Source organism: Eubalaena glacialis, chromosome 4, assembly GCF_028564815.1.
Source record: "Eubalaena glacialis isolate mEubGla1 chromosome 4, mEubGla1.1.hap2.+ XY, whole genome shotgun sequence".
Lineage (NCBI taxonomy): Eukaryota > Metazoa > Chordata > Mammalia > Artiodactyla > Balaenidae > Eubalaena > Eubalaena glacialis.
The window spans coordinates 105,851,395-105,864,974 of NC_083719.1; the positions used below are offsets into that span (position 1 = coordinate 105,851,395).

General features: G+C 40.8%; 1 pseudogene; it reads left to right on the plus strand.

The window, feature by feature from the left end:
• The first annotated feature begins 11,579 nt into the window (after positions 1 to 11,579).
• Positions 11,580 to 12,435, plus strand: LOC133090559 (large ribosomal subunit protein uL6-like; annotated as a pseudogene).
• The last annotated feature ends 1,145 nt before the right edge of the window (positions 12,436 to 13,580 follow it).

Genomic DNA, 13,580 nt, shown 5'->3' on the forward strand with positions numbered 1-13,580 from the left:
TGTTCAAGCAACAGGTGACAGAGATATGAACTAAAGCTATAATAGCAGGAATAGAAAGAAGAGATGGGTCAAGATATATGTGGAAGATTAGATGTAGGGCCAGTGAAGAGTAAAGAGGAAGCTCGGGTGAATGTGAGGATGGCAGGACCATCATATGAAAAGGGGGTAGAGAGGGCAATGGTTTAAAGGGATTTGATATGTTTAGTCTTAGGGCAACTCATTGGAGGCATTCTTTTAGAAAAATCGTATCTGAGTCTGAGGCTGGAGGAGTCATGTGGGTAGTAGGTGCAGATTAAAGAAGTATCAACATATAGGTAGTAATTGAAAGCAAGGGAATGAATGAGCTAACTCAGGTAAGTGTGGAGAGAAAGAAATGGAGGGTGGGATCCCAGGAAGGGCTCTTGGGAAGGTGTCGGAACAAGCCATAGGGAGGTCTGAGGAGGTTGGGAGAGTCCAGTGTCGTAACAACCAAAAGAGTAAAACATGTCAACACGCCAAATGCTGCCGTCTTGCAATAAGAAGACTGAAAAATGGGCATTGGATTTGTTGACAGGAAGTAATTGGAGATGAGGATGAGAGTAGTAATGAGAACAAGCCAGGTTTCAATAGGCTGAGCCCTGGATGAGAGGTGAGGAAGTAGTGATGAGTGTGGAACCCTGGGTGGAGATTTTTGCATGAGAAAATCATCCAATTAGCTCCATTCATTAGCATTAGCTCCAGTCACTAGAATCTAAGGGACTTTTTTTTTTTTTTTTTTGAGATGGGAGGTACTTGAATATATATTTAAGATGCGAGAGATGCTTGAGCATTTTTATAGCCAGAGAGTTTAAATATTCAGAAGCTGGGATAGAATGTGGGATGGAATAAAGCCTTGTTATCTGTGACCCTGTTTGCTTGTTTTCTTGGGAACTCCCACTCCTGATCCTATTGCTCCTTCTAAGAGATGAAAATTGTCCCTTTCCAAGGTGGCTAATACAGATCTGGCTGGTTGGTCTTCAGATCTTTTACGTTTTCTGTCAACTCTGAGGTTCAGTGATTGATTTATTGATGGTCCAAAGAAACATCGGTGTATTTGTCAGCCTACAGTGGTCTTGAGTCAGGCCACCTTGGAATGAGAACAGCAGAAAGCATAAAATGGGGTGAAAAGGAATTATCCTGACCCTCCAACATCCCTCTCCTTTGTAATCATCGTCCCCTCACTGACTTGCCTGGTAGGGAACAATTTGCTTCAAAGGGAATAGCATTATCTACGGGTAGAAAAAAAATCAAGAAATGGTCAGTTTGCTCTTGCTTCTGGAACCTCTGATTTAGGCCATTTTTAAAACCACTGGTATCCATTCTAGAGGCAAAAGAGATCAAAAGCTACATCCCAGAGGCCATCTCAAAGCCATGAAACTGAGATCCCATTTGCTGGCAGCTGAGAGCAGAGCAAAGTTGGGCACTGACAATAAATGTGAAAATGCTTTATAAACCAGAACATGCTCTACAAATGCCAGCTATCACATCCTTTCTGAAAGCTGTTTGCAGAAATATTTGCCTGAAGCCCCCATAGTACTCAAAATAAAGCACCAGTAACTCAAAGGCAATTGTATTCCTTTTTAAAGCATATGTTTTACTGCAGCATGAGAAACTAAACCTCATTTTCTGCTTAATGCCCACTTGACAGACTTGGTGGAATCAAAGAGCTGGTCTCCCACCATCTCTCACGTATTGCCTAAGTGTGTGCTGAAGTGGGCCTGCTAGCGATAACCAAACACAAAATGAAAAGCACTTTGCCATGGCACTCCCCCCGACCCCCTGCCTTGACTGCTGTTTAAATGATAAATATCCAGTAAAAACCACAGCACTAGAGCCCAATTAGTATTAGTGTTAAAAAGACTTTCACCCATTTCAGGGAGAAAATGTGTGTATACTACATAGTTATGATCAAGGGAATGATGAGCTATGGGCAAATAAAAAATAAAAAAACATTAAGACTCATGGTAGGTGGCACATTTATCATTAGTACTCAGAGATACCCTGAAGTTAAAATAGGAACATTGTCTTGTGTGATCTGATTTTTAGAGACAAGGGAATCCAAACGCAGTTACTCTTTCCCAAACTCAATCATCCATATCTTACTTATTGAAACCTAATATGTATGATGATGATTCTATTTCTCTAATTCAAGGCTTTGCTCCTTGCTGAAACAAATTCTTGGGGGAAGCAGCATTTAAAAGTTCTCATCATTATCCCCTAAATGTGAATGAGTTTCTGTTTTTTTCTCTTAAGTAGGAGGGTGTTGCTTCCTAAGTGGGGGTGAGAGGGGGAGAGGAAAGGCAAGGAGCAGCCCATGCTTCTCTTCACAGTTTGCTTTGGATCAGGGCAGCCTGAGGAATTATGGCAGAGCTAGTGGTAATTTACCCATATTCATGCATCCAGCCATCCATTGGATATCCATCCAATATCCATCCATCTCTGTGGCATTAGAATCCCAGTTTTCATTTTGAGTAGACACATATTGAGCAAAAGAACATGTTTCTAAATTTCTCCCCATCTCACTCCTTACAGCTAGGGGTGGCCAATAAGATATAGGCAGAAGTTACGTAGCAGAACTTCCAAGAACATTTCTTAGAAAAGTGATAGGGCCCTAAGAACATTTTTTTTTTGCCTTCCCACCTCCTTTATTTTTCTTTCTCCTAGGAATGCAGATAGGATGGCCTATAAAGGGCTAGTGCTCTGGCAGCCATCTTGTAAGTATGAGGATAAGGGATAGCACTGTCAGAACAGAGAATTGAAGGGAGCCTGGGTTCCTGTTGACAAAAGGGAGTTCCCACACCAGCCCTGGACTGCTCACCTTTGGATTTCCATTACATGAGAAAGAAAGAAATATTAGTTAAACCACTCTTTTTTTCAGGTCTCTGCTACTCACAGTTGATCTCAATTCCTATCTGATGCAGATGAACATAGATTTTGTAGTAAACACACACACACACATACACACACACAAATAAAGTAAAATTTAAAAACCATACACACACACACACAAATAAAGTAAAATTTAAAAACCCTGGGCAGAGTTCTGTGTTTATCTTTGGATTCCACAACCAAAGGTGGATAAAGACAATTTGGTAACCTTTCAGAGAAGACCCTCCTCCACACACACACACACACACACACACACACACGCACAAATGCATTACCTTGTCTAAATACATTTATCAAGCATGTGATTACCTGTAGTATTCTACTGAGTTTCATGATAGAGCTATTTCTTGTTTTCAAGTAGTTCACAATCTCTGATAGATCACACAGATGCAGGCATGATAAACTATTTGAAAAACAATACCTGCAAAGACAAGTTAAAAAGACTAGGTAGATTTGAAGAGAATATAAAAAGTGATATAACATGTCTATTCAAAAGGGTTACTGTACAAAGAATTTTGACCTGGCAGTTCACATATCATGTAAGAACAAAGCAAGTGGGAATGATACCGATCTAGAAAGGATTTTAAGTGAAATGGGAATTCAGGGGTGGATTTACTGAGAAGCCAGTGAAGCTCACCCTTCGTGGCCCCTCATTTGCATGCAGTTCAGATCACTGTTTCTTTCCAGTTCGATTTCCCTTGTGTTACACTTCCCCTTGTGTTGGATGGTGGAGGAACAAATAAGGCATCTCTGGGATCCAAATAAGAGGAAGTTGAGATAAGAATGCCTTTAGTTTGCATTTAGTGGGACATAGTTACGAGGGTCACAATCACTTCTGTGTGTAGTAAGTTATTCCTAGCCATCGGGAGTAGGAATGGCTTCCAGAAATACTCCTGCTGCCCACAGTGGCATCATGACATGAAGGTGCAGAGCCAGAGGTCACACAGTGATATGAACTTGTACTACTACAGCTTCCAATGCTGGAAGTATGTGAACAGTAGAGCAGAACCATGTTTGAAATGCACAGAGCCAGAAGCTACTCTGGAAAATTCTTTTAATCATCTGATGTATAAAAATTTTTTATTTTTTTAAATTGTGGTTAATTAGACAAAACAAAATTTACCATGTTAACCATTTTTAAGTGTCCAGTTCAGTGGCATTAAGTACATTCACATTGTGCTGCTATTACCACCAGCCATCCACAAAACTCTTTTCATCACGTGAAACTAAAACTTTGTACCCATTAAACAATAACTCCACATCCCCCCTTCCACCATTCCCAGGAAACCACCATTCTTTCTGTCTCTGAACTTGACTACTCTAGGTACCTCATATAAGTAGAATCATGTAATACTTGTCCTCTTGTGAATCATATAATACTTGTCCTCTTGTGACTGGCTTATTTCACTTAACATAATGTCTTCAAGATTGATCATGTTGTAGCAGGTGTCAGAATGTCCTTCCATTTAAGGCTGAATAATAGTCCATTTTATGTATATACCACATTCTCTTTGTCCGTTCATCTTTTGATAGACACTTGAGGTCCCTCCACCTTTTGGCTATTGTGAATAATGCTGCTATGACCATGGGTGTACAAATATCTCTTAGAGACCCTGCTTTCACTTTTTTGGGGTATAAGTGATGTGTAAAATTTTAAGTGGAGGATGAGGTTCTCATTGATGCCTAGTTAAAATGGACATTCTTGCCTATGGAAGTTTTTTTACAATGCATTATATGCAATTATAAACACACCACACATACAGTCTTTTTCTTTTTTGATGGGGATTGCACAACTTAGAACCTATCAGAATTTCTGTACTTGTTGGCACAAACCTACAGTACGACTACAAAACGGCCACAATATCTATTTGTGAACTCATGTTTCCTGCATCCCAGCTGTCAAAAAAATATTTTCACCAACCATACTAAAAAGACTGATTTATCTTTCTATTTTCCCTATAAAATGTGTTATAACATCATCCTTATGAAGAGGCAATCAAATATTATTCAACCAATTAATGTAGAAAACAATTATAATAGAGGTGTGTCAGGTAATTAAGGAGTAAAACATATTTTGTTATTTTCCTGGACTTTGTGGTGTTTTCGGGTTTTGTGAGCGTTAAAAAATTTGTAATTTGTTATGCTCATCTCAGTCTAGATAAATATTCACGTTCTTACCTAATTTTGTATGTGTAATGTTGTACTCCTTTTCTCAAAAAGGGTGCCCCAGTTGTATATGTTTTGGGCTCCACAAAACCTGGATCTGCTGCTGTGGAGGTCCCACAGACCCCGGTGCTGGGCTCAGGAGGTCTCAGTTTCTTTACCTCCCTCCCACTAGATGTCCTGGCTTTCTTGTGACCTGGTGCCTTGTGTAGGGAATGTCTGAGCAGGGCATTTGGGGCCAGGCTGAACAGAGCATTTGGCACCCATGGGTGCTTGGTCATGAGGTGCTGGGTGCCCACAAAGTGTACTTCTCTTTAGCCAACCACCAGGAGGACCAACAGAGGAGGGCAGGTAAGGGAGGTTCATGTCTATCTGAAGGCTGGGCAGTTGTGGTAATGACTTGGCTCCCACTAGCTTCTGTGAACTCATAGTTATCTTTAAATTCTTGGGCAACTTCCTCAGGAGAGGTTCACAGACTCCTTCAACATCCCCTTCCTACTCGGCCCCTACTCAATATCCCTGATTTCTTTTTAGTCTGGAGGAAATCCCCCCTCTTTCTTTGAGTTTTTATCAGAGGTATTCCCTCATTATGAACATCTTTTCCCTTGTTCCTTAAAAATGGACTTTTGGTCCCCTCGAAAATAGACCCTGGAATCACTAGCAGCCCCAAATCGAATTCTCCTATCCTGGGGTGGCAGGTGGGGCTATTATTCTTCAAGTCCTCCCAGGAGGATAAGAGAAAATGTATGTATTCTATCCCTTTAAAGCAGTAAAGCAAGGGAAGAAATACCACATGGTTAAGTTGCCTTATTAAAAGAACCTCACTATTCATATCCTGGCACATACATGATAAAGATTAATAGAATTTCAGAGTTGTAAGTGAGCCTACAGATCCTCTTGTCAACCCCTATGATTTTACAGATGAAGCATGTACAATCCCTAGAGGGTAAATGATGCAGCCAAGGACGAGGCTCTGTGAGCCGCAGAGCCAGCCCCACTCCAGACCGCTTCGTCTCCAGTCCTGTGTTTTCTCTCTGTCACATTCACGTTAGATATGGTGAGGAAGTTTTAGACAGAGTTGTTGAATGCCATGTTAATACTATTTTATGAAAATGGATTTAAAATTTTTTGCTGGAGGTTGAAAAGAAAAAAGTTCTCATTTATTTGAGTTGGCTTGCCTGTGACCTGCCTGAAGGCTTCAGAAAAGGCTAGATGAATTTTCAAGATCATTGTAGCTTTAATAGTGTATGATATTCACTCATCCATCCTCTTTAGCAGGAATTTCTTGAGGCATCTTCTATAAACAGAGCACCATATTGTGCACACAGAATAAAACAGTTATGGGATAAAAAATGGAATGTAAAACATGGTCCAAGCCCTCTGGGTGCTTAATATCCAGTTGAGGAGCAAACACTGTGCCCACCTTCCTCCAATATACAAATGCATTTAGTATTAGTACATGGCACTTATCAAAATTATGATACAGAGAATTGAGCACCACGGCATCTGTGTGGGCATAAATGTTTGCTGGACCAAATTCTTCTTAAATTAAGATGAGTGTCAAGATTGTCTTACAGTTATTTAAGAATCATAAGCCATTATTTTGAGTGTTTTTCAAGGTAGGACATGCTTCCTTTCACAACCATGTTGAGGCTTGGGTGCATAAGTATGCAGGTGTCCTATGTGGTAGTGCATCTCCTTGATAGGGTAGGCCCTACAAACAGGGAAGCTAACACAGGAGATGGCTAGGAGGAGGCCAGTGCTCCAGCTTGGGTCAGAGGAAAGAATCAGGGTAAATGTCTTGAAATTAGGTACATTCTTTTTTTTCCCATAAATTTATTTATTTATTTATTTATTTATGGGTGTGTTGGGTCTTCGTTTCTGTGCGAGGGCTTTCTCTAGTTGCGGCGAGCGGGGCCCTCTCTTCATCGCGGTGTGCGGGCCTCTCACTGTCGCGGCTCTCTTGTTGCGGAGCACAGGCTCCAGATGCACAGGCTCAGTAGTTGTGGCTCACGGGCCCAGTTGCTCCGCAGCATGTGGGATCTTCCCAGACCAGGGCTCGAACCCGTGTCCCCTGTATTGGCAGGCAGATTCTCAACCACTGCGCCACCAGGGAAGCCCTAGGTACATTCTTTTGTCTAGGATTTTATCCACTATTTGGGGAGGGGAGTGGCATGCAAAATTATGGTATTTTTGTCTGCAATCCTCAAAGCAACAAAGCAAACAATATTTTTTTTTGAAACATACATTGATTTCCCCCCTCCTTACCCTTGCCCCCTTTCAAGCCTCTAGGCAGTTCTGGGCTCCCTACTAGAAGATTCTTCTAGGCTGGGGATATATGTGGGGAGAGATAGAGGGAAGTTGATGTGAGAAGAGTTTGGTGAATTCCAGAAGGAGGGTCTCTGCATCTTCTTCCTGAGCAGAGTCCCAAGGAGACGGTAAAAAAGGAGGAATCTGAGGCAAAAAGGGCCCTGTAACTGTAAGAGTCCTGAGGAGTTTGAAAGGCCACAGAGAGGTAGTGTCTGCACAGAGTCCAGGTCTACAGCGTATGGACAGCTCTGTAGGTTTCTGTAGGTTTCCATGGCCTAACAGAGCAGAGAATCACAGAATAGTAACAATGTCTACATTTGTGGCATGGAAGTAAGAGACACGGTTGGGGATGTCCCAGCTATGCATGCATGGGCTGCAACCAAGGACCAGATGCTTCCATTGCCAAAACTTGGCTTGACATTGACCTCTTGGAATTTAGACACAACCCCAGGGTGAGGGTCAGGGTCTCTAACTAACAAGAGAACTTCCTGCTGTCTAGGAGGGGCAGGGGGAATCAGGCCTTCTAAATAGAAATTAAGTTTTACTATAGAAGAAAAGTTTATTTCTGGCACCCCTGAATTTATTCACTGAGATTCATACCCACTATACCAATTTGTTTTTCTCTGTAAAATATGTCTTAAACAATTACTCTTGTCTTTGTTTGAACTGCTGAAGTTTCACAGGCAGGATTCAGATAAAAATTCACACAATATGCCTAAAACTGCTTGACTCCTTGTGGTTTCTAACCAATTTTCTGGTAACTGTGCAGAGCTTAGAAACATCAGTCTAAAAATTTGACATGACATTTGGCAGAAATAAAGCCTTTAGCAAAACCCACCAGAGGCATCCTTCAAATGACTGGACTCTCTGCTGGGAGCATTTCTGGGAAGGTTGTTATGGGCCTATATATGTTGAAACTCTCCTGGAATTTAAAAAATGTGAAACTGGAACTTATCAATGCAGTGTTAGCTAAATTCTTATGCACTGAAAACAGTACCACCTCAGCAGAAGGCAGAAAATGAAGGAATAGAATATGCCCTAAGCCAAAGCACACCAGCTGCCTATTTGTTGGGGGCAGGGAGGGTGAATGGGGAGTGAGTGAGTGATCAGAGGCCAAGTCCTATAAAACCACCTAAAATTTTATGGCCAGGAGGCTTCTGGATGGCTGGCTTTAGATGAGAAGCGAGGACCGGGAGGCCGCTTCTCGAGTGTAGATCAAATGTTTTAGATGCCAACAGCACTTAAGTGATAGAGAGGTGGAAAGAAAGAAAAGATCGGGGATTCTACCCAGATTAAGTTTTGCACAGTGACTTGGGATCTTTTTTTTAATTGAAGAGAAATTCACATAACATAAAATTAACCATTTTAAAGTATACAATTCAGTGGCATTTAGTACATTCACAATGTCATGGGACCACTACCTATATCAAATTCCAAAATATTTTCATCACCCCAAAAGAAAACCCAGTGCCCATTAAATGCTCAGTCCCCATTCCCCTCTCAAGCTAATGCCTGACAACCACCAATCTGATTTCTGAATCTGTGGATGTATTTTTCAGGATATTCATATAAATGGAATCATATAATATGTGACCTTTTGTGTCTGGCTTGTTTTATTTAGTACATTTGACTCTTGAACAGCATGGGTTTGAACTGGCCCAGTCCACTTATGCACGTATTTTTTTCCATAAGTATGTACTACAGTACTATACAACCTGAAGTTGGTTGAATCCCCATATGTGGAAACGTGGATACAGAGGACTGACTTTAAAGTTATACATGGAGTTATGACTCCGTGAGGGTCAACTGTGTAATGTTTTTGAGGTTCATCCATGTTGCAGCATTAGCATAGTTACCATTTGATATACTACTTCTGATGGACCACAGAAAAAGTAAAATTTAATTGTGTGTCTATCACCGCTTTGGAAAAGGAGACTTAAGGTCCAGTTCATTTCCCCAAATAGACCTCTTCCTCTTCTGGATTCTTTATCCTCATGTGAAATGGACATTGGTTGTTTTTGCTCACCCAGTCTCTGAGCCCCAAGGAGCAGCTCTTGATTGTGTGTAGGGCACAGTCTTTCCCCCACATAGCCTTTGGAGTTCACGTAATGCTGATCCAACCTCCTCACTTTGGAGTGGCCACTGACCTCAGGCTGTCTAATAAGGACTTTCATCCTATTGGCCACAGTTCAAGATGGACAAGTATTCTAGTTTTGGGGATCCCACTTGGAACTACAGAAATGTGTTTCCTTTCTGTTGGACTTGAAGCTGAGTCAGCCTACCAAGTGTCTCCATGTAAAGAGCCAAGCCAACACAAAAGAAAGCAGAGGGAAAAGAAGGTGTGAGAGAGCTGAATCCTGGGAACATTGTTGAGCCATTTTGTCCAGTCATGTTTAATTAGTTACAAGACTTTTTGTCTTTTCTTATAGCAGTTTGAGTTGGACCTGTCACTGCAAGGCATGGGCATGACCACACTCACCTAGGGCTGAGGCAGTGTGCATCAAGACATTCTATCCCCATCCCCATGTGTTCTTTGAAGTGAGGACTCCAATACTCTATCTTCTTGGCTTGTGTGGATAGTGCTTTACTCTGTCACAGCAGTACCGGAAAAGTAAAATACTATTTAGTGTTTTGCTATTTACCCACCTACCTATTTATATCTCTCTTTTTACTCATAAGTATTTTTACTATAAGCTCATATGAAAGAAGAAATCTGAACTTTTCCTCTTTGGTTTCATGGCATTAGATCCTTGATAGGGATACTCTTTTTCGTTCAATACGTTGAGGGATAAAATTTCATTCAATAGCATAGAAAAAAATGTGCGTCATTTTACCAATAAAAAATCTTGAGGAATGACATTTTATATCATTAAATCTTTCTGATTCAAGTTGTCATAAGCACTGTAAACAGAAAACAAAATAGCTTTCAAAAATTAGAGTGGCTTTTTTCTTCAGTCTTTTAGATTCTCATGTTTCACAGTAATAAAGATGGGAACTTTTCATATTCCCTAAAAACATTCTCCTCTCCAACACAACTCAAGGTTTTAAGATAAGCTCCCAACTAAAATTTGGTAAAAAATAACCAGGAGAGAAGTTTCCTTCCATTTTTCTCTTTTGCTTTAATTGAAAAAAAAGAAGATGAATTATAGAGGAATAGTCCCAAGGGCGTATTCTTTTCGTCAAGGATCTCTCTTTTCATTGCAGAGATTCACTTCACCTTTGGGCCTTTTGTGAAGAGCACCAGAAATGAAACAGCTTCTTCAAAAATTATCTTGGCATGCAGAGGTTAATGAATTGATTTCTTTAAAGATTCAGATTTTTACATTAAAAAAACTCTAAATAATCTGGTTGAATATTGTAATAGGTTGAATTGTGTCCCCCAGAAAGATATGTTAAGTCCTAACCCCTAATATCTCAGAAAGTGAGGCTATTTGGAAATAAGGTCGTTGCAGATGTAATTAGTTAAGATAAAGTCATGACTGTTGTCCTTATAAGAAGATGGTCTTAGGACTTCCCTAGTGGCGCAGTGATTAAGAATCCGCCTGCCAATGCAGGGGACACAGGTTCGATCCCTGATCCAGGAAGATCCCACATGCCACAGAGCAACTAAGCCCATGCACCACAACTACTGAGCCTGCGCTCTAGAGCCTGCGAGCCACAACTACTGAGCCCACGGGCCACAACTACTGAAACCCGCGTGCCTAGAGCCCGTGCTCCGCCACTACAATGTGAAGCCCGTGCACCGCAACGAAGACCCAACGCAGCCAAAAAATAAATTAAAAAAAGATGGTCTTGTGAAAGCAGTGGCAAGTAGTGAGAACACCATGTGACAATGAAGACAGAGATTGGAGTTATGTGGCTGCAAGCCAAGGAACACCAAAGATTGGTAGCAAACCACCAGAAGCTAGGGAGAGGCGAGGAGGGATTCCCCTACAGGTTTCAGGGGGAACAGGGCCCTGCCTGACACCTTAATTTCAGACTTCTGACCTCCAGAACTGTGTACAATAAATTTCGGTTGTTCTAAGCCACCTAGTTTGTGGTACGATGTTATGACAGTGCTAGAAAACTAATACATAATTATTTTTATATAATAATACTACTATTTTACAATGATAGAAAAGAAAGAATACCATAAATAAGACCCCCTACCTCTATCAATTTCAAAAAACCTTGAGTTCTTTGCCACATCTACCGTGAGAATGAAGACCATCCTAAGCAACTGGACTGTTGATATCCCAGAAAATGTCAACATCACGCTGAAGGGATGCACAGTTATTGTGAAGGGTCCCAGAGGAACCCTGGGGAGGAACTTTAATTACATCAATGTAGACCCAGTCTCCTTGGAAAGAAAAAGAGAGGGTCTGGGTTGATAAATGGTGTCTTAGTCAGTTCAGGCTGCTCTAACAGAATCCCATAAATTGAGTGGCTTATAAACAACAGAAATTTATTTCCCACAGTTCTGGAGGCTGGAAAGTCCAAGATCAAGGTCCTGGCAGATTCATTTTCTGGTGAGGACCTACTTCCTTGTTCATAGATATAAAGTCACTAATCCCATTCATGAGGACTCCATCTCTCAAAGCCCCCACCTCCAAATACTATCACACTGGGAATTAGGTTTCAACATATGAATTTGAGAGGAAGACAAACATTCAGTCTATAGCAGTGCGGAAATAGAAAGGAACTGGCTACATTTCAAACTATCTGTAGTTCATATACAGAACATGATCAAGAGCAAGATACTGGGCTTCCATCACAAGATGAGGTATGTAATTCTCACTTACCCATCAATGTTGTTATTCAGTAAAATGGGTCTCTTACTGAAATAGAATTTGTTGGGTGAAAAATACATTTGTAGGATTCGGATGAGGCCAAGGCATTGCTTGTTCAGTATTTCAAGCCCAGAAAGATGAGTTAAATCTTGAAGGAAATGATTACTTCATATCAAATTTAGCTGCTTTGATTCACTCACAACAGTTAAAAGCAAGGATATCAGAAACATTTTGGATGGTGCATGTTTCTGAAAAAGGAACAGTTCAGCAGGCTGATAAGATCTAAGAGTTGTCCAGCTATGGAAACCACAGGATGCTGGATGATTCCTAAGACCTATTTGTAAAACTTTAAAGATGCAATAAGAGCCCTCTATTGATTTGGGGCTTTTTTCAGAGAGAGAGAGAGAGAGAGAGAGAGAGCGCGCTCGCTAGGTCACTTGGCAGTATTACGATCTACGATCCTTAAAAAAAATCTTGCAATTTCATGTTATAATGTAGAAGACTATAATTATGATAGAGCTCAAAATTCCCCCAAGGGCATGATGGGAAACAGGTGGTGTCCTGTACAACTGCTATTTCCTTACACTGGACCCAGCTCCTTAAACCCAGAGGTTCTAAAACTCTTGTGTGAGAACCCTCTTAGTGATCTCTGCATTTCCTCCCTCACTTCCCTTTCCTCCTACTTCCTCTTGCTCCATTAAAAACAAAAACAAAAACCAAAAAACTCTATAAAACTACCAAACTAGATTTATGAAAACACTGCTACCCTTTAGATGGGACACCAATGATAGAACTGATTTATTTTTAATGTGATATTTCTGGTTTTTTTTGGCAAACCATAAAATAACCCAAACACACAAGAATTCAGACTGCCAGCCACTTGGAAGACATTCTCAACCTCCAGCCATCCCTGGGGGGCATCTTGAGAATTGCTGTGATAATTACCTGGTGCAGTGGTTTTTAACTCTGGTTGCACATGAAAATCGCCTGGGAAGCTTTAAAAGCCTTCTCACTCTAGATCAATTAAGTGAGACACTCTAGGAATGGGGCCTAGGCATAAGGAATTTGTAAAAGACCCTCAGGTAATTCTAACATGCAGCCAGGGTTGAGTAAAAGTGGTTTAATGTCATGTTTCTTTACTGTTGGAGTCGGAACTCTGATAAAGAGAGGCAGAGGTGAGCACCCATCTCTGCCACTTACTGCCCTCTGCTTTTTATCTGGTTGGAATTATATAAAGCCTAAGTGGAACTAAGACTAAGCCTGGTAATTGTCATCGCAATGCCCTAGATTTTCCTATCAAATCCAATCTTATTTTGGATGGGAGACACAGAAGTGACTCTAGTGAAGTTAAAGTATTTCTGTCCCTATTTAGAATATTCAGCAGTTTTCCCATACAATTTCAAACACTAAAACTTTTTAAAACAGTTTGAT